This window comes from Sphaeramia orbicularis, chromosome 14, assembly GCF_902148855.1.
Source record: "Sphaeramia orbicularis chromosome 14, fSphaOr1.1, whole genome shotgun sequence".
Classification (NCBI taxonomy): Eukaryota; Metazoa; Chordata; class Actinopteri; order Kurtiformes; family Apogonidae; genus Sphaeramia; species Sphaeramia orbicularis.
The window spans coordinates 49,262,534-49,290,492 of record NC_043970.1 but is presented as its reverse complement, the minus strand read 5'-3'; the positions used below and the strand labels follow the sequence as shown (position 1 = coordinate 49,290,492).

Genomic DNA, 27,959 nt, shown 5'->3' with positions numbered 1-27,959 from the left:
TGGGAGAAGTTGTCACCCGAATATTTGAGGAACACTTGCGCAAGTTTCAGGAAGCGTGTGAAGGCAGTTATTGAGAAAGAAGGAGGACACATAGAATAAAAACATTTTCTATTATGTCAATTTTCTTGTGGCAAATAAATTGTCATGACTTTCAATAAACTAATTGGTCATACACTGTCTTTCAATCCCTGCCTCAAAATATTGTAAATTTTGCTTCCCCACCCTGTATAACAGTCTGGATGGTCTTCTCCATCTTTGCTACACTTTACCTAACTTTTATTGTTTTCTGAGAACTATCTGAAAAGTGGACTGATCTGACCTCAACACATTCCCATTGTCTACTCAGCTGAATTCCTGGATGCAGCAGTGGACTGCATTAAGTGACAACGGTTTCCCTAAAGTCCTCCTGAGCCCATACGTCTACATTCATCACCGTACCTGACAGTTTCCTATTCGAATCCTCCTGAGGGTTAAAGGTCGTGCACATTCAGTGGTGGTTTCCACCTTAGGCTTTGACAGACTCAGATTTCCCTCGACCCCCTGAATCTATACAGCATGTTCTAGATGGTAAAGGTTGGAATAGACTGACAATGACTGATAATACTTTAACTAAATGTGGCACAAAGTGTTGGTCTGTGACCCATCCTTTGGTGGAGTTTCCCCTTACATCCAGTCCTGATCCTTTCAGTTCTGACAAATTAACCTGCAATGCTGCTGCTACATTCAGTTGTTTTTTTTTTTTTTTTTTCTTGGGGGGGGGGGGGGGGGGGGGTTGTTTTTTTGTTTTTTTTTTACATTCCAGTGTATTGTAATTCAAGTTGTCTGAAAGGCATGAGGCTTGTGCATCTACTCCTTGCCTGTATTTCCAGGCTGTAGAAAATCTGATGACCTGATTTTGGCTAATTATGGGTGTCTTCAGACAGGTAGGAGGATTAACTACATGATTGACAGCTGTAGTTACCAATCACTTTTCAGGTTCGGTCAAACCTGACCTGGATGTGGTTCTATTTCTCTACTTCGTGTTTCAAATGGAAACCTGGGATGAGATTAGTTCTTTTGTATTTACATTTAGTTTCTTGACTTGTTATTAGAAGCAACATATATATTGTCAAATTCTATCATTTTCGACCCCGATATCAGCCATGGCAGCTTTAAAGAATTTGTGAATCAAAACTCACAATATTTGCTATATTGTTCCCTTATAGTTCCACACATGACATATTGCGTGGAAGTGTGGGGAAACACTTACAAAACCAACCTCAATCCAATTTTTATTCTGCAAAAAAGAATATTATGTGTAATTGAGAGAGCAGATTACTGTGAGCCAAACAATTGTTTTTGCCGGTGTTGGTTTGTCTGTCTGTCTGTCTGTTAGCAAGATAACTCAAAAAGTTATGGACGGATTTGAATGAAAATTTCACGAAATGTTGATACTGGCACAAGGAACAAATTATTAAATTTTGGTGGTGATCGGGGGTAGGGGCGCCACGGGGGCCCTCTGATCTGCCTTGGCGGAGGTCTGCACTCTCTGAGTGCTTCTAGTTTATAAATTTGAATACACTCAAATTCTGGGACATTGTTAACTACCAAACCCTGTTGATCCTGTTTGAGGCTCTTCATAATCTCTTGCCTCCCTGCTCTCAGAAGCGGTTCAAAACTCAAGAGAGTATTTATGAACTTAGGAACACAGATATGTTTAAAAATACAAGGGCAGGAACAAATGGCAAACCAAACTGTATTTCTGTGAAAGGTGTACAATTGTGGAATCGTACTGAGACGGAATTAAGAATGTGTAGTTCAATTCATGCATTCAAAAAAATGTTTAAAGATAAGACAATAAAAAGGAACAGAGAAGATTTGTAAGTGTGGTATAGTGTCTATAGTGTATGTATGCACATGTATGTATGTATGTATGTATGTATATGTATATGTATACATGTGTATATGTATGTATGTATGCATGCATATGTGTATGTATGGGATTCTGCTAACTCGTTGCCCAGCTTGCGACAAACGCCTTAAGTGCAAATATATTTCCCTCTGTCTTGAGTTGGTTTGGTCATGTCAAATGGAACGCAATTAATACAGATTTAAAATGAATGATATTTAATCATGATTAATCTAAATGAATCCACAACAACCATGCGATTAACCCATAAAGACCCAGTGCTACTTTTATGTCAGTTCCCAAATGATTTTTTTATTGATATTTAACCTTTCTTAAATCATTTATCAGCATTTATTACAATATTAACCTCTGTGTTTTGCATTTTTTCAATGAAAATCAGATATTTCCCTATTTTTAATTCACTAATCGTGTAGATGGTCATTAAAGCTCAGATTAAAGTTGAAGGTTAGTATGTCAAAAACAGAGAAAACAGAAGAAAACATGACTTCTTTGGTGAAATCTATCATTAACTGAACATAAACCCAGTGTGTCCATCCACTGTCATTGATCCAACTCCATGGGTTTTACTGGTGAATCAATGTTGTAGAAGATGACGGTGTTTCCACGGTAACTACGGAGCCTCTGAACATCCAAATGGGTCATATCTGATGACCATGAAAAGATGACAAACTGCATTTTACACCAATTATTTACATGGATTGATAAGATTAGTGGTTCAACAGGAATTAAACAGTTTTGATAAGTAGACGATTTTGTTAATCGGTGGATGTTAATCTGATTAAAAATTTTAATCGTTTGACAGCACTAGTTTTAATACTTGAATAAATGTAGTTAGTAGAATTCCACCGCTAAACTTGACCTATTATGAAAGTTTTTTTATTCCATCTTTTAAAAATAAAGTCATTAAATTCTGATGAAACTCTTTTTATGACGCCAGTTGTTGCTTTTGGCTCGTGCTAATACTCATATACGACATCCGGACGTGTTAACGGGGTCAGAATGGGTGAAGATTAGCCACATTAACGCGAGTGGACATGAAGCCATGTTAATGTTGAGTCTCTGTGCTAATCCTGCTCTTTCTATTCCTCTCGTCTGCACCAGCCAGAGTTGTGACAATTCAATCTGTTCGTCGTCTTTCTGCATGAATTATGGATGAACCCTGCAACCTTTGAATGTGGAGGAGAATTACGTTGATCGAGCAGCCCTCTGCTTTATAACTCGTCCTGTTCATGTCATCGGCTCAGCGTGGATTTCAAAGAGGTCGGAGAAAATATCAAGGTAATTCTGCAAGCGTCAAAGCAGAGCATTCTGTTAGCATGCTTTTATTCCCCCCGTGGCAGCACAATGATTGACTGCTCAGTGCTGAAACCCATTAGCTGTGTTCATTGTGCCATCGAGTGCCTTCTGATAAACAATTAGAAAGCGTCAGTCCACTTCAGCAGACAATATTGCCACTGTGCTGCCGGGTCAGGTAAATAAAAGCCATTGATTTGTGGGAAGATGTTTTTTGTGTCTCATCTAGTTGGGTGCATGAACAAAACATTTCCTGAGTGGACACTAAGGTTTTGATGCTACACAAACATAACACAGACAGGGTTGTGTACTTTGAACTCCTGCTGATGTTTCCCATTAGCAGCGCTGACTCTGAAGTGTTTTCATTGTTAAGTGCCCTCCATTAGCATATTTGTGTACTTTAGCTTATTATCACCTTAAAAGACCTATTTTGGTCCAGTAATATTCTATTGTGAAAGATATGCATTCAGTTTCCAAATTAACTATTCAGTCAGAGACCAGGGTGAACATGAAGTGGTTTAGTGATCATCATAAGATATTGACATACTTCATACAAGCTCATCTCTTCTTCGATAAGTACACTTAAGTATAAGTAAAAGCAAGCAAACCAATAGAGCAGTGGTGTCAAACTCATTTTCTTCCGGGGGCCACATTCAGCTAAATTTAATCTAAAGTGGGCTGGACCAGTAAAATGTTAACATGATAGCCAATAAATAATGACAACTCCAAATTGTTTTAGTGCAAAAAATAACATTCAATAATGCCAATATTTACATTTACAAACTATATAAAAAAGGATGTGAATAACCTGAAAAATGAAAGTTGTTAAGAAATATAAGTACAATTTTATCAATATTATGCCTCAACTGATCATTTATATATATATCTATATATATCTATCTATCTATCTATCTATCTATCTATCTATCTATCTATCTATCTATCTATCTATCTATCTATCTATCTATCTATCTATCTATCTATCTATCTATCTATATATATATATCTATCTATCTATCTATATATATATATACATATATATATATATACACACACACATGTGCATTACAGATCAGATCTACAAAGGCACAAACATTTAGTAACGGGCAGAACATTGTTAAAATTGCGCTTAATTTTCTTTTGACATTTCAGGTTGTTCATATTTGTTCAGGTTATTCACATTTTACTGTTAAAGGATAGTTTGTTAATGTAAATATTTTCATAATTTGATGTTTTTTTGCACTAAATCAAAGAGAAAAAAATGGTGTTGTCATTATTTATAGATTATTATGATACTATTTTTGAGTTTGATGCCGTAACTTGCACTTTGCATATTCATCCCGCGGGCCGGATTGGAACCTTTGGCGGCCTGGTTTTGGCCCCCAGGCCGCATGTTTGACACCTGCGCAATAGAGCATCAAATGGACATTTGAGCTTGACTCCAAAAACAAGTTAAACATTAAAATTTTATACAACAGAAAGAAACAGCCCGCTACAAAGTAAAAAAAAACAAAAAACAAAAAACAGTTTTGGTGTCCATTTCCCCATTTCTGACAACTCTACAGACACTTTCTACCCCTTAAATCCACAATGGATCAAGTATTAGCAGAATAATTCTTAAATGATAATTAGTCTGAGTCCTTTTGATCCATTTTTGATTCCCAATGGGCTCAGATCAAAATGTCCCAGGATGCCATTGGATAGACCTGCAACCAATCAGACCAATGGCTGCAGAGCAAATACACCACAGGACAGGCAGCAGTCAACAGTCGAAGCCCGTCATCCTATCAAACCACTCGTGACCCGTCCCAGTTCAGGTAAATGGTTGGGATTGGCTCTATTCAATCTAGGTTCAGTGGAAGTCATATTGATTAGGAGCAGACTGATCTGTCATATACAGACAAATACATCTGGTTCCAAGGCTCTACATCCAAGATACGAGAACCCTCTAAAATGTATAAACTTGCTGTGAAGCATGCCTATAAATCATTACATCTAAAAATGCATTTAATGATGTTAGCCATTGAGTTGAGTATTAATTTTGCATGAATATTGCTTTGCTTGTGCATATATATTTACATTTTTCATCATTAAACTCACTTCACTGAATGCTTGGATGACCCATTTCGATGATAGTATAGTCCACATCAGACCATTAATGTGGTTTCTTAAAGGAGTGGTATTTTGCTTTTTAAATTGAATTATGCATTTTAAAACATTTCCCTGTGGTCTACATAAACTTTAAATGCTCTGCTTTGGTCTGAATTCTTCATTAATTTAACTCTCAATTTCTGAGTAATGCAGTGGTTCTCAGTCTTTTTCTGTCAGGCCCCCCCTTTGGAGGACAAAAAATCTCCAGGGTCCCCCCTCAACCCCAACAACATTGTAACAGTGGTGCAATTATAACTTTTATTGAAAGAAATATCAATACTGTAACAATACTTTTTGCTTTTCCTTCAATTATTTGTTGTGCAAATTAAAAGTAACTTAGATTTTTGTGTGAACAATACAAATAAACTCAACAAGACTGCTCCCCGAGACAATATTTTCCCAAATAAAAATAGGAAATGCATGATTATCTTACAACTATGACAATAAAGTTCCTTTTTTTTTAGAACAACAAACAAATTTTGGTAACAAAGACGAACATTTTAACAATATCAGTGGCTGCAGTGAGCCCATTTACATTGCACATCTCAGAACATTAAAGTCCAAACTGTACAAACTGTGCAAAAACACAAACATTGCAAATTTTTCTTTTCCACTCAAATCCTTGTCCATTCTCCAAACCTAAACTCTTTGTCTAGTCCAGTGACAGATCACCATGGCAGTAGTTTTGTTTGTTGTACGTCCCTAAAATGAATCCAGGCTGCTCCAACACTAAAACACTAGTTCCACCTGCTACATGTTGTAACCTGGAAAAAAAAAAACACCCAGGAGTGATCCCATGACCCCCCGGCAAGCCTTCGCGCCCCCCCCCCCAGGGGGCCCACCCCACAGTTTGAGAAATACTGGAGTAATGACACTAGAAAGGTCATTTTGAGCGCTGGCCCTTTAAATCCTATTGAGCCACTTCATGCCCCGCCCCCTCCAGGTTGTTGGCTGTGCTGTTTTGTCCCGTTCAACCAACAACTGAACATTTTAGGTAATCGGCTCGAAGTTTGGACATATTTTCAGTTTTTACTACAACCGCTGCTGCTGATAACAATTATGTCGTACTCGGAGAAATGTTCATCGGAAGTCTTGACCTTATATGTGCAAATGTCGCGACGTAACTAGTTATAAAACGTAACAAATAAAGAAGGAATTCAAACAGGTTGTAGAAATCCAATCGATTTTTTGCCAAAATTAATATAAAGATAGTTTTGCAACACCTGGAGGGTTCAAATTCAACCTTTATGAACTATTAGGGTCCAAATACGCAAATAAATGAACCAAACACTAATAAAAGTGGGTTTAGCAAAATATGACCCCTTTAATGAAGCCTGAATTCATTCAGACTAAGGCCTTTTTATATAAATACATGAAAAAAACAAACAAACAAACAAAAAAAAACAGAATAGAATCGATCTTTATTGTCACTGTTACAGGAACAATGAAAATCAGTTTAGCAGCTCAGTTCAATTTAGCAGCAAAAGGACTGTAAGAAAATAAAATAAAATACAAATATTGTAGTGTTAAGAAAAGTGAACTGTGCAAGGGCTTCAGAATAAAATACCAATACTCATGTGCTACTAAAGTAATGTAAAGTAATGTAATAATAAGTTCAACAAGTGTGAGAAAAAGCACAAGGTGGTCACTGAATGCAGTGATTTCTATTAACTCACTCGTACATGTTATTTAAGAACAAATCTCTGAGTGTTTCTTTTATGAGGCCCAATGAGTGTCTGAATGAGTGAATATGAAGCAATATAAAGCACTTCAAAGGGCAAAAAGGCTCTAAATAAACACCTTCTTTTCGAACATTTCTCATAATACTACTAATTTATAAAAGAAACAGCCATATGGAGGTTAAATACTGTGTGTTGTGGACTCCTCATAATTAGAATAGACCAGTCTGTGGCTATATGACCCTCGAACATAGAACCTTATAATTATTGTTATTATTATTATTATTATTATTATTATTATTATGTATTGTGAGGTTCCTCAGCCTTAGTGATGCTTCTTGACGAAACATATCAGACAGTTATCAGAGATAGAACATAAATGTGGAGTTAATATGTTTTCTTTTCTTTCCATAATACTACATTTAAGCCTGACCTTTTTTTTTTTCTTTTTCTTTTTAATCCCAGAATCACCTCGGTACAAATACACTATTTTATAGCCTGGTTCACATATATATACCATTAATATTTTTTAATATGGTTACTATTGTGTCTATTCATATTTTATGACCATATTTATTTTCTTCTACTTTTAGTTTTATTCTTGTTTTATTTTTTGAAAATTCTATATTTTATTTTCTTATTTAGCTTTTTAGTTTTTGTAGCCCCATTCTTATTTTCTGACATATTGTTTTTTTTTAATTTTTTTTTTTTTATTGTTACTCTGATTGGACTAGCATTCCTAATTTCATTGCACACACAATGACACTAAAGGCTGTTCTATTCTATTCTATTCTATTCTATTCTATTCTATTCTATTCTATACAAATAAAATAAAAAAAAGTCCACCATGAGGCTATAAAGATCCATCTGTGATTGAAGGAATATCCAACACTGAGTACATAGAATACAAAAGTAACTGTTTCTACGTGATTCATAATGAAGCAGTGATGAAGAAAAAAAAAAAAAAAACGTGAAAAAGCTTAAATACGCATGCGCAAACATAATTTTATTTTCCTCTTTCTAATTAAGATAGACAAAACTTAAGTGAATCAGAAAAAAAAAAGCATTACGGTTTAATTTGATTGATTCTTCACCTTTCTTCCCATGTTTCGTGTGACGTTGTACGACATCAGCATCTGCTTGTATTAACTCCCCGAAGGCTTTTCCTATGTGATATTGTGCGTACAAGCCTTCATTATCCAGATGCTGCAGCAGGTACTCAGCTGCACATCAAGTCCCTGTGATCCTATAAACTCGGAAGCACATGAAACTCCAATCTTCCTAATGAAGTCCTGCTGAGACACGTGTTTAATGTCATCCCCGGTGCAGAATGACGACTCTCTCTCTCTCTCTCTCTCTCTGGTGCTTCAAATCAATCGATGATCACGTCATGATCGACAGCTGCACTGCAGTAAAATGTAAAACATGTGACTGACTGAGCATGTCAGGCGTGTTCCTGCATACAGAGGAGCTAAAAGCACAGCGCAGTGGAAAAAAGTCCATGTGTGTGGTCTGTTCACAAACAAGTGTCAAAAAACGAGCGGTTAATGGAATTTTTTTTTTTTTTTTTTGCAATCACATTTTTACTTTCATTTTCATTGAACAAATTAAATCAAACAGAGGTATTTCAGGGTATACAATATTACTGGAATGGATTCTCAGAGCAAGAATACCAACAGTGAGCCCAAGACATAAGAACGTGTCATGAGATACCAAAGAACACAGTGATAGTATAAAGATAAAAAAGAAAAAGTAAGGTTAATTCAGTGTTTTTCAACCTTTGGGTCAGGATCCCAAGCGGAGTCGCCTGGAATTATATTATTATATTTATCCAAACAAATGTACCTTTAGTTGGACCAGGCATTAAAATGAACAAGAAATTGAGGAAAACATGGGTGGTCTAATAATTTTTTCCACAATTGTATGTGCCAAGTTTGAGGTAAATTGAAACAAAATTGATGTTTTTACAGACATGTGAAATCTCCCCCATTATAAGTAAATGGGAGAAGAAAAAAGATTTTGAAAATTAAAAAATTTTAACTTTGACCTACTTCTCCCAAAATGTAATCAGATCTATTCTGGGTCGCTGGCAATCTATAAACCCAGTGTGGTATGTATTCAATCAATAGTTCTGCTGCTAGATCAGTGTTTTTCAACCTTGGGGTCGGGAGTGGGGTCGTCTGGAATTCAAATGGGGTCACCTGAAGTTTCTAGTAATTGATAAAAATAAAAATAAAAATTTACTAATAAAAATATACGTTTTCCATGAGGTAAATTTTTATGTGCAAGTTACAGTCACGCGATTTGAGGGTCAATGGAAAAGCAACTTATGTCATGTAAGCAGAGTAACGTATATGCATGTATTATATATATTTGAGTAGGTATTTATAAATTATAGGGCAGTAACTTTCAGCAGAATCTCACACTAGATTTGGCAGAGGTGGACAAAAAGTGTGCAGCACATTATGTTTTTTAAGGCAACCACTCTTCTCAGTTTTTTTCAGTATACTCAACTTATCTGGGCTTAGAGCAGTGTTTTTCAACCTTGGGGTCGAGACCCCACGTGGGGTTGCCTGGAATTCAAATGGGGTCACCTGAAATTTCTAGTAATTGAAAAAAAAATAAAAATAAAAACGTACTGATAAAAAATATATGGTGAGTTGAGAGACAAACAATCCATAAAAGACATGACAAACTCTGAAGCTGAAACTGAAGCACTGTGGTTCTGTTTATCTGTCAAATGTTCATTGTGGTCAGTTTCAGACGCTGCAGCTCTTTCATAATTCATAGTTTGAGTTCTTGTTTGTTCAGTATTAATTGTCAGCCTTGTAAATCACAGCTGGACTGACTGTACATATCCTGACCAAGGAAAATCAAATTCTCACTTTGTGCAGTAATGTACACCTGGATTTACTGCCTCTGTCCAGAATAATATACATTATATAGCCTAAATGTCATCTAAAATTAACGTTTATTTGCAACATAGTATAGCAAACTATTACATGATCAAAAACAAATTAATTTTAGCAAAAAAAAAAAAAAAAAATCTCCATTTTTGAATGTCTGGGGTCGCCAGAAATTTGTGATGTTAAAATGGGGTCACAAGCCCAAAAAGTTTGGGAACCACTGGATTAGACCATCAGATTTGAAGAATTTGTGAATAAAAGTCAGATATTGATACATGTTTATCTGATATATTAAGTGCAAACTAGACAAGTAAAAGTAGTGTAGATGCAGGTATTTAACCCATGAAGACCCAAACATCCACCAGTGACCAAAATCATTCCTAAATATAAAATGTTTAATACCTGTTGATCCACTTATTCCATTAATACATGTAAATAATTGGTGTAAAATACAGTTTGTCATCTTTTCATGGCCATCAGATATGACCTATTTGGACGTTACCGTGGAAACACCGTCATCTTCTACACCATTGACTCACCAGTAAAACCCATGGAGTTTGATAAATTACAGTGGGTAGACACACTTATTTTATGTTCAGTCAACAATATATTTGCAGAAAAAAAGAATCTTTTTCTTTAGTTTATTGTTTTAGATATAATAACCCTCAACTGTAATCTGAATTTTAATGAACATCAGTACATTAAATATAAGAAAATACCTTATGTTCACATAGAAATGCAAAATATAGAGCGTAATATATGAGTAAATGGTGATAAATCACTTAAGAGAGGGTAAAAATACAGAAAAATTCCTATGAAAAGTCACGCTGGGTCTTTATGGGTTAAATAAGCAAACATTCGTACCTATAGGGAGCATCACAACTACTTATTTTTGCTAAAACAGACAACATTCTGCCTCTTCATCAGCCCACAGCGCTAATATTACATCTCTGCAAGTAAAATATATCCAAGTGGAGTCGTATTCCTCTGTTTGTTTTGTAATGTAATGGTTTGCTTTCTGTTTGACTGCCCTTAATAGATGTTGACACAGTCTATGCATGAGTCAAGGCTAAAAACTTCACGGGATTGATTTAGTCGGAACAAAAAGACTGACTTCTCACAGATTGGAATGAGTTTTATGGCCACTTCACACCAAATGATCCAGATGATGAGAGATGCGCAACTTCATTGAAAACTTGTGATATTATTCTGAAATTTGTCTGAAGGACACACATTGTGAATCTTGAAGTAAAGCTCTTGGCGTTAATGTTTTCATGTTTCTCACTATTACCTCCATTCAATCTCCTGGAGCCTATCATGTAATGTCAGTTGGACTCTTGTATTGGTTTAATATGATACATCACGCAATACACCATATTGTACTACACCACTCAATTAAAAAACCCAGTGGTAATTTGTGGCAGTACCCAAATGAATTTTTCTCTTTATTAAACTTTTCTTAAGTGAGTTATCATCATTTAGTATAATATCATCCTCGGTATTTGACATTTTTCACTGTAAATCATATTTTCCTGTATTTTATTGTGTATATTTAATTAAGATGTTCATGAAAACCCACAGAAAATTCAGAAGTTGTTATTGTCGTATCTGAGATGACTTTAATTTAATCCTTTCATGGACAGTGGTCGCTACGGTGGACAGTTATTCTACAGCTGTTCTCTTGTATATTCGTGGGTTTTGTTGTTTTAGTTGCATATCAGCCAACACAATACAATTTACCTTGTAATCACTTTGCTTTGTGTGTTTGTTTGTTTGTTAGCAAGACAACTCAAAAAGTTATTGACAGATTTGAATGAAAATTTCAGGAAATGTTGATACTGGCACAAGGAACAAATTATTAAACTTTGGTGGTGACTGGGGTGTGTGTGTGTGTGTGTGACTGATCTGCCTTAGTGGAGGTCTTCTTTCTAGTTGATACATGAGTTTTGAAGCCCTCTACATGATCAGTGTGATATTTTTTTCTTGAAAACCTGATGTATACAATTAGATACACTGAACAAAAATATAAACGCACCACTTTTGTATTTGCTCCCATTTTTCATGAGCTGAACTCAAAGATCTAAAACTTTTTCTGTGTACACACAAGGTTTATTTCTCTCAAATATTGTTCACAAATCTGTCTAAATTTGTGTTAGTGAACACTTCTTCTTTGCTGAGATAATCCATCCACCTCACAGGTGTGGCAGATCAAGATGCTGATTAAACAGCATGATTTTTGCACAGGTGTGCCTTAGGCTGGCCACAATAAAAGGCCACTCCAAAATGTGCAGTTTTATCACACAGCACAATACCACAGATGTCACAAGTTTTGAGGGAATATGCAATTGGCATGCTGACTTCAGGAATCTCCACCAGAGCTTTTGCCTGTGAATTGAATGTTCATTTCTCTGCCATAAGCCATCTCCAAAGCTGTTTCAGAGAATTCATGAAGAAGACTGTGTGAGGAAAATGGTGGTCACACCAAATACTGACTGGTTTTCTGACCCCCCTGGACCACCCAATACAGTAAAAGTGCACATTTTAGAGTGGCCTTTTATTGTGGCCAGCCTAAGTCACACCTGTGCAATAATCCTGCTGTCTAATCAGCATCTTGATATGCCACACCTGTGAGGTGGATGGATTATCTCAGCAAAGGACAAAGGAGAAGTGCTCACTAACACAGATTTAGACAAATTTATGAACAATATTTGAGAGAAATAGGCCTTTTGTGTTCGTAGAAAAAGTTTTAGATCTTTGAGTTCAGCTCATGAAAAATGGGAGCAAAAACAAAAGTGGTGCGTTTATATTTTTGTTCAGTGTACATACAATACACAGATAATCCACCAGGGGGGAGGAATTCATTCACCAGAGGCCTTTCCAGTGCCACTGCAAGACTGTCAGGAGGCAGAACTTTTTGAAATTGAAAAATCTGAAATTTTGAAAATATTTATTTATATTACGTTTTTGTTTGGTCAAAAATAATAATATTTGAGTATAGAGACCTTATGTATCAAATATGATACAAAATTGAAACTCATACATGGAACTTGATATTTGAACAAAAATTTTTTGGGTTGTTCAGAAGGGCCAATAAAGGCTCCGGTTTCAAAGAACTGGAATTTTCTGTCAGTGATTTAATGGTTGAGGCTTTACAGGGTTAAGCGGCTCAACCTGGATGTTCTTTCTCTCGGGTCTCCTCTCTGGTCTGGTCCATCCGGTCCTGCTCCTCCCGAATGGCTTTCTTTCGTTGTCATGTTGTATTTAGTTGTTGTTAGTTTTGAGTTAATAAATCACTGTTTGCCTTTTAGCGCCTCATTCGTTTCCCTTTTTGCCACAGCCTAAGAGTTGAGTTGTGATAATGCCTATTACTGTACTGGTCTGGTCCACTTAAGCTCATATTTGGCTGAATGTGGCCCCTGAGCTAAAATGAGTGACACTCTTGATGTAAAGCATCAGACGTTGCCTGTCTCTGGACGGTCCATGGCTGAATGAGTGTATAAAGAGTGTTGTTCTTGCTCCATGTGGCCTCCAGTGAGCTGTTTAAACCCCCCAGATGCTCTACCTCACGGCCACCTGCCCATTAAATCCATGTCATCTGCTGGATACTGAGGCAATAAAAAGGCCATGGTGGAAGTGTCTGATTAGATTAGAACATCTGCTCCATATGGACAGACCGGCTCTGACATCAGCCTTCACATGTCTGAACGGAACACAGCACTCGTCACAGATTCACTCAAGGCTTCTTCAGCTGCTCTGAAGATTTCCTTCAATGTACGAACGACTCAGCCGGCTCTACAATGTGCTGCTTTACAAACAAGAGCACATACACTCCTGATCAAAAATGTAAGACCAGTGGAAAAATTGCATGACGTTAGATTTTGCACTGTTGGATCTTAACCCTTTCATGCATAGTGGTCACTGCAGTGGACAGCTATTCTAAAGCTGTTCTCTTGTATATTCATGGGTTTTTTCATACCATTATTACCCCCACGTAGGAGGTTATGTTTTTGCTGGTGTTGGTTTGTCTGTTTGTCTGTCCGTGTGCAAGATAACTCAAAAAGTTATGGACGGATTTGGATGAAAATTTCAGGAAATGTTGATACTAGCACAAGGAACAAATGATTAAATTTTGGTGGAAACGGGGGGGGGGGACGGACGGACGGATGATTGATGTGCCTTGGTGGAGATCTGCGCTCTCCGAGTACTTCTCTAGTTGTAACTGTGCTGTTCTTGATAAACCTGATCTGCACTAACATATTTGAATGTAAATCAATTGCTAATTGTTATAAGACTGTAATTAAAAGTTTTCTTAACCAAAAGTTTTTTTTGTTTTTTTTTTGCATATAATCGTCATTAAGTGAGTAAGAACTAGTATTCAAGTATGTTAAAATGTGAGAAAACATCAGATTAGCTGCATTAAAAATGTTTTTATTTCATAATTTTCACATAGTTTATCACTTTCTGATGATGGTTTTAACCCTTTCATGCATGAATTATGAGAACCTTTGTCAATATTTTTTCTTGAGTGATTTTATTCCTCTTTAGGCATGAAAAAAACAATGCAATTGAATTTTTTTTTCTTTTTAATGAAGGTTTTTTTCAAGGAGTTACAAAAATGTCCAGTCAGCTGGACATCATGAATTTTATTTTTGAAGGAAAGGAACATGTATTTAAAACCCATCATCAGAAACGAAGATAAGATAAGATTAGATAAGATAAGATAAGATAAGATAAGATAAGATTAGATAAGATAAGATATACTTTATTAATCCTCCAAGGGGGAAATTGAAGTGTGTACAGCAGTGCAAAACAGTATGCGTCAATACAATAGAAAATTAAAGAGATAAAAATATAAACAATATAAACAAGAATGTTAAAGTGGCTAAAGTGACAAAAAATAGCAATAATAACAATAATAAAGTGATATACTGTGTGAAAACTATGATATAAAAACATTTTTAATGCTGCTAATCTGATGTTTTCTCACATTTTAACATACTCTAATACTAGTTATTACTCACTTCATGGAAATAATATGCAAAAAAAAAAAAAAGAACTTTTTGTTTGAGAAAACTGTTAATTACAGTTTGATAACAACCAGCAACTGATTAAGACCAAAATATATTACTGCAGATCAGGTTTATCAAGAACAGCCAAGTTACAGTAATGGTATGAATGTCAGTGTATTATGGGATGGTGCATGAGTGTCCACTGCGTTGGCTGATATGCAACTAAAACAACAAAACCCATCAATATACAAGAGAACAGCAGTAACCACTATGCACGAAAGGGTTAATTACATGTTTCTTTGCTTTAAAAATTAAACACATGGTGTCCAGCTGAGTGGACATTTTTGTAACTCCATGAAATATCGGTTCATTAAAAAAATATTCAATCGCATTGATTTTTTCATGCCTAAAGAGGAATAAAAACACTCAGGAGACAAAAATCTCAACTAAGGTTCTCATAATTCATGCATGAAAGGGTTAAGAAGGTTCTAAGTAGAGTTTCAAAATGCAAAAAGAAGAAATGGGTGTGAGACAAAAAAAAAAAAAAAAAAAAAAAATAGAGTAAGGAATTTAATGAGAAACAACAATTTAACTGAAATAGGCTGTTCATCTGACCATCAAACGTTTAAGACCACAGCCTTTAAAGGACAAAATCTGCGCAAAAATGTGGATTCATTGTCATTTTCTGTCATGACCTCCTGATGGTAAAAGCACAAAACAAAAAGCTTTGAATGTGGTCGGATTGTTGAGCTGCATAAGCAAGGCCTCTCGCAATGTGTCATCACTTCTGAGGTTGGACGCAGTAAGACAGTCATTGTGAATTCCTTAAAAGATTCTGAGGGTTAGAGAAAATGGTGCCTTCACGAGCTATCGGGAAGAAGGACCTTTCCACTTGTGAATTTGAAAATACAAGGGCGTTGTGTTCAAGTGCTTTTGTTGTCACGGGAAATGAAAAATGGCCATTTATCATAACCTGCTACTTGGGTAAAACAGTTTGGGACTTGTTGATTCATCTGCTACAGCATTTTTTTTGCTAATTGTGTATACTATAAATATGCAAAATCATCAGCTAACGGCAGCTGTGCATTAATAAATGCTATTTAATCATATGCGATGAATCCCTTGTTGCTCTCCGCCATGTTGAAAAGTTCAAAGGTTATTTTCATCTCGGCAGCTCGTGGATCAACATTTAACCCTTTCATGCATAACGGTCCCTCCAGTGTACAGTTATTCTACAGCTGTTCTCTTGTATATTGATGGATTTTATTGTTTTAGTTTCTCAGCTGCATTTCAATAGAGTTTTTATTCATCAGTTCAGATCTGCACTGTTTCTTTTAAGCTTAAAGTTTTTATTTGTTTTATGTTTATTGGTTTTGGATTTTTTTTTTTTTTTTTTTTGGGGGGGGGGGGGGGGTGGGGGTGTTATTGCTTCCCTGCTGTAATGCTTTTAATGTTTCATGTAAAGCACTTTGAATTGTCTCGGACATGAAATGTGCCATAGAAATAAACCTGCCTTGCCTTAATTCCATATCAGCCGACACAGTGGACGCTCATGCATCATCTCATACACTGACATTGTTAATGGTTAATTTATTGGCACAAAATAAAACAGCAATAGAAAAAACAACAACATTCAAACAAGTAACAAAATTGTGCAGGAGAGGTTAGAAGCCAAAAAGAAGGCTAATATGAATACCTCCCCTGAAATGAACCATACACACAAAAAAAAGAATTAAAAAAATACAATATAACTGAAATAATAAACTAAAGTAAAAACAATAAAAATGCAATCCACATTACAAATCATCAAATACAAATCGAGTGATACACAGCCTTACATTTTTTCATGAATTAAAGTCCTTTTCAGATGCTTTTTAAACAATGATAAAGTAGATGTTGATTGAAGTTCAGGTCTTAGATTATTCCACAGATTTGGTCCACGATATTTCAGAGAATACTGACAGACTGAAGTTCGACGTTCAGACCATTACTGTAACTGTGCTGTTCTTCATAAACCTGATCTGCACTAACATGTTTGAGTCTAAATCAATTGCTTATTATTGTTATTAGACTGTAATTAACCTTTTTTTTTTTCAAGCACAAGTTTTTTTTTTTTTTTTTTTTGCATATTATCTCCATGAAGTGAGTAGTGACTAGTATTAGAGTGTGTTAAAATGTGAGAAAACATTAGATTAGCTGCATTAAAAATGTTTTTATTTCATAGTTTTCACACAGTATATCACTTTCTGATATTGCGTTTTAAATACATGTTTCTTTGCTTCTAAAATCAAACACATGGTGTCCAGCTCTGTGGACATTTTTGTACCACCATGAAAAATAGATTCATTAAAAATATTCAATCACATTGTTTTTTTCATGCCTAAAGAGGAATAAAAATACTCAGAAAAAAAATAAAAATCATGACTGAGGTTGTCATAATTCATGCATGAAAGGGTTAAAGGGGTCATATTTTGCTAAACCTACTTTTATTAGTCTTTGGTTCATTTATTTGTGTATTTGGACCCTAATAGTTCATACAGTTTGAATTTGAACCCTCCAGGTGCCTCAAAACCATCTTTTTATTCATTTTGGCAAAAATCAAGTGGATTTCTACAACCCGTTTGGATTCCTGCTCATTTTGTTACGTCTATATTTTTTTAAAATTTAAATTATTATTATTTTTTTTTCTCACGTCTGCTGTCTGCCTAATGTTCACGCTGTCCCCCAATTCCCTTCAAATCCATGAAAAAATTCCAGCATGTGTCCACGTGTACTGTGTGAAAACTGTATGATGTCTTATATTTGTGCTTTGCATTATCTTCTGTTCTTCACTGCAATTTTCGAGTGAAAGGATTTTGTGGTAGCGCTCTAGTTGCACTCTGTACTAGGAGCAGTGGTCCGATGTCCCTAAATATCGACCTCAATTTCGTTTGATGTATTTTGTACTGTCAAATGACAATAAAGGAAATTCTGATTCTGATTCTATAACCAGTTACGTTGTGAAATTTGCACATATAAGGTCAAGACTTCTGACGAACATTTCTCCGAGTACGACATAATTGTTTGTCAGCACCAGCGGTTGTAGTAAAAACTGAAAATATGTCCAAACTTCGAGCCGATTACCTCAAATGTTCAATTGTTGGTTGAACGGGACAGAGCAGCACAGTCAACAACCTGGAGGGGGTGGGGCATGAAGTGGCTCATGTGCATTTAAAGGGCCAGCGCTCAAAATGACCTTTCTGGTGTCATTACACAGAAATCGGGTTGAAGATGGACCTGTGGAGTTGAATTAATGAAGAATTCAAACCCAAGCAGAGCATTTACAGTTTATGTAGACCACAGGGAAATGTTTGAAAATGCATCAGTCCATTTAAAAAAGCAAAATATCACTCCTTTAATCCAGTTCTCTAGTGGAAAATACGACGTGAGGGGGCGTTCATGTGCAATTTTTGAGTTTGTAACTAGTTTTTACCATAATTCCCATAGCCCGTGAAGGCATCAAAAGAGATCAGTTTGCAAAAAAAAAATGACTGAACACATCCGATACTGTTTTACCCAAGTAGCAGGTCACGATAAATTGCCATTTTTCATTTCCTATGACAACAAAAGCACTTGAACATAACGCAGTGCTTCCCGATAGCGCCTGAAGGCAACATGAGACATCCACACCTCTGAGCCGTCAGTTTTAATAGATGTTGACTACATTTAACATGTGGAACAGTGGCATCATCTGTCGGTTATTTTGTCACACTGTACCACTGTATTTTTTTCAACTTTGAATTTCATTCACAACGTTGTTTAATACTTCACAGCTGATGTAGGGATTCATTTTAAAAACAGCAAGATTGATTTCTGTGTTGTGATTGGGGATTGTGGATCAAGAACTTGAGGAGTTGAAAAATAGGGCACTAAGAACAACAGCAGGTTACCAAGGGGACAGGAAAACACAGAAAATGACATTGTTGGAAAGGCAACAAGCTACACTTTCTAACAAATTGGAATCATTACGCAGTCATTTCTATCAGCGGTCAAAGAAAAGCAGTGATGCTTCAAAAGATGTTTTTCCAAGGAAGCTCCCTGTGAGTGCTGCGTCCTTACAGTCAGAGATTTCACACAAAATGTCAGATAAAAACAACAACCTGAGTTTCAAGAACAGCACAGAGATGTTATAATGTAGGGAAAATGGAAACATCTGAATGAACTTATAGGTTTCATTGTTTTGTTTCTTCCTCAATTCTTACCCTCTTATAACACAAGTAAAATGCTTCCAGAATAAAAGTAGAGAAATTTTTCTATGTAAGAGTCACTGATCATGAAAAATCCAGTCATAAATGCTGGTTGGCTGAAGTTTACAAGATACAGTCTTGAGTCAAAATGTGAAATTTGAGAATTAACGAAAGAATGGATTTAACTCCAAAGGAATATTTGTCTCAGAGCTTCCAGATCTACTTCAAAACAATCATTTTTCCATTGACCCTCAAATTGTGTGACTATAACTTCTATATTATTAAAAATAAATACAAATATATATATATATATATATATATATATATATATATATATATATATATATATATATATATATATATATATACAGTACAGGCCAAAAGTTTGGACACACCTTCTCATTCTTTGCATTTTCTTTATTTTCATGACTATTTACATTGTAGATTCTCACTGAAGGCATCAAAACTATGAATGAACACATGTGGAATTATGTACTTCACAAAAAAGTGTGAAATAACTGAAAACATCTCTTATATTCTAGTTTCTTCAAAGTAGCCACCCTTAGCTCTGATGACTGCTTTGCACACTCTTGGCATTCTCTTGATGAGCATCAAGAGGTAGTCACCTGAAATGGTTTCCTAACAGTCTTGAAGAAGTTCCCACAGATGCTTAGCACTTGTTGGCCCTTTTGCCTTCACTCTGCGGTCCAGCTCACCCCAAACCATCTCGATTGGGTTCAGGTCCGGTGACTGTGGAGGCCAGGTCATCTGGTGCAGCACTCCATCACTCTCCTTCTTGGTCAAATATCCCTCACACAGCCTGGAGGTGTGTTTGGGGTCATTGTCCTGTTGAAACATAAATGATGGTCCAACTAAATGCAAACCGGATGGAATGGCATGTCACTTCAGGATGCTGTGGTAGCCATGCTGATTCAGGTTGCCTTCAATCTTGAATAAATCCCCAACAGCGTCACCAGCAAAGCACCCCCACACCATCACACCTCCCCCTCCATGCTTCACGGTGGGAACCAGGCATGTAGCATCCATCCGTTCACCTTTTCTGCGTCGCACAAAGACACGGCGGTTGGATCCAAAGATCTCAAATTTGGACTCATCAGACCAAAGCACAGATTTCCACTGGTCTAAGGTCCATTCCTTGGGTTTCTTGGCCCAAATAAATCTCTTGTGTTTGTTGCCTCTCCTGAGCAGTGGTTTCCTAGCAGCTATCTGACCATGAAGGCCTGATTCACGCAGTCTCCTCTTAACAGTTGTTGTAGAGATGTGTCTGCTGCTAGAGCTCTGTGTGGTATTCATCTGGTCTCTAATCTGAGCTGCTGTTAATTTGCGATTTCTGAGGCTGGTGACTCAGATGAACTTATCTTCAGCATCAGAGGTGACTCTTGGTCTTCCTTTCCTGGGGCGGTCCTCATGTGAGCCAGTTTCGTTGGAGCGCTTGATGGTTTTTGCGACTGCACTTGGGGACACATTCAAAGTTTTTGAAATTTTCTAGACTGACTGACCTTCATTTCTTAAAGTAATGATGGCCACTCGTTTGTCTTTACTTAGCTGATTGGTTCTCGCCATAATATAGCATTCTAACAGTTGTCCAATAGGGCTGTCAGCTGTGCATCAACCTGACTTCTGCACAACACAACTGATGGTCCCAACCCCATCAATAAGGCAAGAAATTCCACTAAGTAACCCTGACAAGGCACAGCTATGAAGTGGAAAACCATTTCAGGTGACTACCTCTGGAAGCTCATCAAGAGAATGCCAAGGGTGTGCAAGGCAGTCATCAGAGCTAAGGGTGGCTACTTTGAAGAAACTAGAATATAGAGAATGTATTCAGTTATTTCACACTTTTTTGTTAAGTACATAATTCCACATGTGTTCATTCATAGTTTTGATGCCTTCAGTGAGAATCTACAATGTAAAATAGTCATGAAAATAAAGAAAATGCGAAGAATGAGAAGGTGTGTCCAAACTTTTGGCCTGTACTGTATATATATATATATATATATATATATATATATATATATATATATATATATATATATATATATATATATATATATATATATATACATACACAGGGTGGGGAAGCAAAATTTACAATGAACATTTAGTTGTTTTTTCTCAGCAGGCACTACGTCAATTGTTTTGAAACCAAACATATATTGATGTCATAATCATACCTAACACTATTATCCATACCTTTTCACAAACTTTTGCCCATATGAGTAATCAGGAAAGCAAACGTCAAAGACTGTGTGATTTGCTGAATGCACTCGTCACACCAAAGGAGATTTCAAAAAAGTTGGAGTGTCCATAAAGACTGTTTATAATGGAAAGAAGAGAATGACTATGAGCAAAACTATTACGACAAAGTCTGGAAGATACTATTAAAGAAGAATGGGAGAAGTTGTCACCCGAATATTTGAGGAACACTTGTGCAAGTTTCAGGAAGCGTGTGAAGGCAGTTATTGAGAAAGAAGGAGGACACACAGAATAAAAACATTTTCTATTATGTACATTTTCTTGTGGCAAATAAATTCTCATGACTTTCAATAAACTAATTGGTCATACACTGTCTTTCAATCCCTGCCTCAAAATATTGTAAATTTTGCTTCCCCACCCTGTATATATTTTTTATTTCCCAAAATTAATTTAGATATTCATGAAAATTCAGTAAATTCAAAGGTTATTATATCAAAACAGAGAAAAGTGAAGAAAAAGGGACTTTTTCAGCAGATATCTCATAAATTGAACATAAACCCAGTGTGTCCATCCACTGTCACTGATCCAACTCCATGGGTTTTACTGGTGAATCAATATTGCAGAAGATGACGATGTTTCCACGGTAACTACGGAGCCTCTGAACGTCCAAATGGGTCATATCTGGTGACCATGAAAAGACAACAAACTATTTTACTCCAATTATTTACATGTATTGATAGAATTAGTGGATCAATAGTTATTAACCCATAAGGACCCAGTGCGACTTTCCTGTCAGTTCCCAAATGACGTTTTCTCTCTATTGAATCTTTATAAAGTGATTTATCACCATTCACTATAATATTATTCTCTGAATTTTGCTTTTTTTCCAGTGAAAATCATCTTTTTTCCTATGTTTAATTGACTGATCATGCAGCTGTTCATAAAAGCTCAGAGTAAATTCAAAGGTTATTATATCAAAACAGAAAAAAAAATGAAGAAAAAGTGACTGATTTAGTAAAATATATCATTAACTGAACTTAAAACAAGTGTGTCCATCCACTGTCATTGATCCAACTCCATGGGTTTTACTGGTGAATCGAATATTGTAGAAGATGACGGTGTTTCCACGGTAACTACGGAGCCTCTGAACGTCCAAATGGGTCATATCTGATGACAAACTGCCTTTTACACCAATTATTTAAATGTATAGATTGAATTAATGGATCAACAGTTTAGATCAGTAGATGCTTTTGGTTGATGGTGGATGTTTGGGTCTTTATGCGTTAATCTCAGAGGCAGATCATTTCTAAAAAAAATTGTAGACCAGTGTAATTTAACTGTTCATAAAAGAAATGTACCCCTGTTTATGGTACAGTGAGTTTGAGCGCAAACTAGCAAAAACAGAGGCCGAATAAACAATAAATGTGCAGTAAAACCAAAAAGGAGGCACTAAAAAGAGACTACAACATTCAGCAGAGTTAATGAGAATTCACTGGATTTATTATTGCATGCAGCCACTTTCATAGTAGTTGATTTAATCAAAGTCAAAAGAATATTGATTAGCAGAGCATTAAATAAACAGCTTCAGTGAAGGCTGCTCTGCATAAAGCCACCGGCTAAATGAAGCTTTTCTGTACATCATTATCAGTGTAATATTAGTATTCAATCTCCTGAGCTGCTGCTAATACAGAGGCCAACGCTTCAAAACAGAAAATATTATTGCCCTCGAGTCACTCTGAGGAATATTATATCATCAACGCCTGTATGTAAATAGAGTGAGCAAGCACTTACACAAACACTGAACTACAAATTGAGCTGAAATGAAATGCAAACACAGTCATTTGGCGTTTTCTGTCAGTGGCAGGGCTGTTTGATTTAACAGCAGCCGTACTCGCTGCACTTCAGCTCCCTGGTGACATTTTAATGCAGCATTCTGAGCTCAGGCAGTTCCTAGACAAATATTGATGCTCGCAGTTTTGTTTTTTTATATATAAATCAATACGAGGCCAGTGTTTCGCGTTGAGTGATGAAACGCCACAGTCAGAGCCTCCTATTCAAGCGACTAAGGCTGAAGAACGCAAACAGAAATTAAGTTGTTTTGCCTCATTTTGCCAGTTTGAGTAAGAAATAATTACACCAGTTGATGCGTTTTATCCAGAGGTTGTGTTTTTCTGTGTTTTACTGTTTGTAAATCATCTACAGGGGCATCAAAGAGCCTCCAAACAGGCTGCTTCACCACCGGGTATTAAAATGCACTGGCAGGGCCCCAGACATTTATTTAACCCTTACATACTGTTGATTTTCTCACAGTTTTGAACCACTGATCTATTAGAATGTAGAAACAGCCTCTCTGGCATCAGGAAGCATTTGATTAATTCATATTTCAATGAGTGAGAATGTTGTTGTTGGGTTTTTTATTTGATTTTTTTTGTTTGTTGTTGCTGACATAAAAACATCTAGTATCACATTGTAAAACATTATATTTAAGACATAAAATAAACAATGACTTTTTTTTTATACAAACTGAAAATGGGAACTGTTTCTTCATCTTCTTCTTTAATACATTTTAACCCTTTCATGCATAGTGGTCACTACAGTGGACAGTTCTTCTCCTGCTGTTCTCTTATATATTCATGGGTTTTGTTGTTTTAGTTCCATATCAGCCACCACAGTGGACACTTATGCATCATCTCATAGACTGCAATTCATACCATTATTGTAACTTTGCTGTTCTTGATTGGTTCTTGAGTGGAAATCAATTGTTAATATTTATTTTTTTGCATATTATCTCCATGAAGTGAGTAATAACTTGTATTAGAATATGTTAAAATGTGAGAAAACATCAGATTAGCTGCATTAAACATGGTTTCAATTCACTGTTTTCATATCACTTGATGATATTGGGTTTTAAATACATGTTTCTTTGCTTCAAGAATAAAATTCATGGTGTAGCTGAGTGGAAGTTTTTGTAACTACATGAAAAACAGGTTGATTTAAAAAAAATCAATCACATTGTTTTTTTTTCATGCCTAAACAGGAATAAAAACACTCAGGAAAAAAAAAATCTTGATTAAGGTTCTCATAATTCATGCATGAAAGGGTTAACATGTATGTAAATTAGTGCTGTCAAATGATTAACCTCCTAAGACCTCGGACATGTCAGCAAAGTACAAGCTTTTTTTTTTTTTCAGATTTTTATTTAGAAATATTGAGAAGATTTCAGCATACATTGAAATTACATTGTGGTCATGTAACAAGTATGTGACCAATGACCAATCTTTCCATTCTCAACATTTCCGTTTTTCTTTTTTTTTTTTTCGTTAATAATAAAAAAAAAACAACAACAATTGAACAGTGAACAATGGATGCAATGTTACATAAAGAAAACACACATGAAAGACCAAGAGACTTTGACCTCCTCTCTTGAAAAAAAAAAAAAAAAAAAAAGTTAATAAAATATAAAAAGTGGAATTAATTATTAAATATTTTAATATTTTAATAATGATATTTAAATATTTTAATAAGGTTTTTCCCAGGATTATCATAGATTTTCCCAGGATTATCTTTGGACCAGCTGCGGTGGTCCTGCCTCTCTCCTGCCTTCATCATCATCACTCACTTAACCACAACTGCCTCCATGTGTCTCCCCCTACTCCCCCCTTCTCCCCCTCTCCCCCAGTCCCTATCTCTATCGCTCTCTCTTTTTCCCCTTCTCTACTCTCTCTCTTTAACCCCAACTGGTCAAGGCAGACGTCCATCCTCCAGGAGTCTGGGTCTGCTCCAGGTTTCTGCTGTTAAAGGGAAGTTTTTCCTCACCACTGTCACCAGTCACAAGTGTTTGCTCCTGGAGGATTCTGTTGGGTTTCTGTAAATTGGCTTAGAGTCTGGTTTTGACCAACTCTATATATAAAGTGTCATGAGAGAACTTTTTTGTTGTGATCTGGCGCTATATAGATGAAATTTGATTGATTGAGTGATTTGATTGGTTTTCCCTGTAAGTCTCTTTGAAAAAAAGCATCTGCCAAATGAAATGCATAAACATAAACACATAAACGTAATTAAATAAACAAAAAACAAGACACAGATACATTCCAGATACATTGTCATTATATTGTCATTTCTTGTACATTTAGGGTTCCAACAGACTGTGTTTGGTAAGTGTAAACAAAAAATATCCACTTTGACCATAGATTTGAAAATTTGTTCATTTGTAACCAAAGGGAGAAGGTTAGTCTTTCCATCTGGTAAATTTCATTCACAATATCTACCCGTTTTTCCAGATTAGGTGAAGCTTTTTTGTTTTTTATTAAATAAGTGCCTATATTGGAAACATCAAGATGCAACAGTTTTTTCAGACATAGTTTTAAAAATTTTTATGGAATGTCCTTTGTGGTGGACGGTTTTCTTTTTTCTTCTTTTTTTATATAAATTTGTAAAACTCTTGTCCACAAATGTGGACGGTGGGTCTTAGGAAGTTAAATTTTTAATCACATTAATCACAGGAATGCTGTAGATTAATTTTGATTAATCACTATTAAATATCATTCATTTTTTACCCTCGGCCACACTGGCCGCACGGTACTGTCATCAGTTGGTCGTCCGTCTGTCCGTCCGTCTATCCAAAAACTTTGACATGCATTATAAGTCAGGCCACTGGGGGCAGTAGTGCACCTGATAAGTCAGGCTGCAGGTTTTCAAGTGCGCACACATTATGTTAATCTGTATTAATCGTGTTTCATTTTGCATGAGTAAACAGACTAATAATAATGGATTGGATTTTATATAGCGTGTTTCTAGACACCCAAAGCGCTTTACATTGTTGATCTATTATTCATTCGCTCTCACATTCTCCCTCTGGTGGTGGTAAACTACATTTGTAGCCACAGTTGCCCTGGGACAGACTGACGGAAGCGTGGCTGCCAGTTCGCGCCTACGGCCCCTCTGACCACCACCAAATATTCTTACGCATTCAAGTGTCTTGCCCAAGGACACAACAGCACATGGACAGAGCGGGATTTGAACCGCCAACCCTTCGGTTATTGGACGACCCGCTCTACCACCTGAGCCATGGCCACCCCAACGCTAGAAAGAAGGGAATACATATGCACTTAACGTGTATATATGCACTTAACGAATGAATGAATATATATGCACTGTGTTTGTTGAGTTAAAAGAACGAGGGGTCACTTCGGGTCGGTATTATAGAGGAAATCTTGTGGGATTTTTGCATCATGTGATGTATTGTAATGTATTGTTTTTGGTTTTCTGTGCTATTAACCCAAGTAATTAGGTACTTGGGGCGGGTAATTGATTAGAAAATTGATTGAAATATTAAGTGTTTAATGGTTATTCCTGTTGTGAATAATTATGTTTAAACCACTGTTAAAAACATGTTTTGTAACAAAGTCCAGCCCAGTAGGAGGGGCTTATTGTTTAAAGGAAGGCTGCTGAAGCCCTGGAGGTCAGTGTTGGCTGGGCTGCAGAGCTGGCAACTATGCCTGTTGATTGTTTAACTTCTGTGATTGTTGTGAGCTATTGGAGAACGCTGCTCTGATGTGTTTTGTAAATTTGTAAATAGTGTTTTTTTTGTTATTCCATTTTTTGACTTCACACTGCACTTTTGGGAGGCTGACAGCAAATAAATCACCATTTTTTTGCACCTTCAACTACGCCTGTGGTGTTATTTTTGAGCAGTGTGGGAAAGAACTCCGCGACACACATGATGAGCGAAGCGTTAGCTAGTAGAATCCCAGACTAATGTATGCTTTGCGTTGATGTGGTATTTTAAGCTGCAAGTGCTTCAGTGAAAAGAAAACTCCTTCCTGCAGAGCGTGTATAATACTTTGACTCTTCTCTCTTTGTTTTTTTGTCCTCATATTTCCATCCAGAGGACCAACATGCTGTTTAGCATCTTCCGTCTTTATGGGATGGTTTTGCTGCCTGTCACTACTGGATCAGCTGACCATTAGTTCATGCACAACACTAATTCTACTTGGACAAACTGCCCAATATGTGTTGGCAAAGATGGCAGATGGGTTGGGATTTCTTTTTTTCTTTTTTTTAAATTCATTTTTTGAACCTGCTTTATCCTCACTAGGGTCACGGGGGTCACTGGAGCCTATCCCAGCTACTTATGGATGAAGGTGGGGTACACCCTGGACATGTGACCAGTTCATCACAGGGCTGAACATATAGAGACAAACAATCACTCTCACATTTACACCTACAGGGTGGGGAAGCAAAATTTACAATATTTTGAGGCAGGGATTGAAAGACAGTGTATGACCAATTAGTTTATTGAAAGTCATGACAATTTATTTGCCACAAGAAAATGTACATAATAGAAAATGTTTTTATTCTATGTGTCCTCCTTCTTTCTCAATAACTGCCTTCACACACTTCCTGAAACTTGCGCAAGTGTTCCTCAAATATTCGGGTGACAACTTCTCCCATTCTTCTTTAATAGTATCTTCCAGACTTTGTCGTAATAGTTTTGCTCATAGTCATTCCCTTCTTTCCATTATAAACAGTCTTTATGGACACTCCAACTATTTTTGAAATCTCCTTTG

The 27,959-nt window shown here is 36.2% G+C and overlaps 1 long non-coding RNA gene across 1 annotated transcript in view; it reads left to right on the top strand.

The window, feature by feature from the left end:
- Positions 1-15,982, top strand: part of LOC115432800 (uncharacterized) — a 21,180-nt gene extending 5,198 nt beyond the window's left edge. The window contains exons 2-3 of the long non-coding RNA XR_003937253.1: positions 1,856-1,863; positions 15,970-15,982. This is a non-coding gene — a long non-coding RNA (uncharacterized LOC115432800). The remainder of the gene's footprint in view (positions 1-1,855; positions 1,864-15,969) is intronic.
- The last annotated feature ends 11,977 nt before the right edge of the window (positions 15,983-27,959 follow it).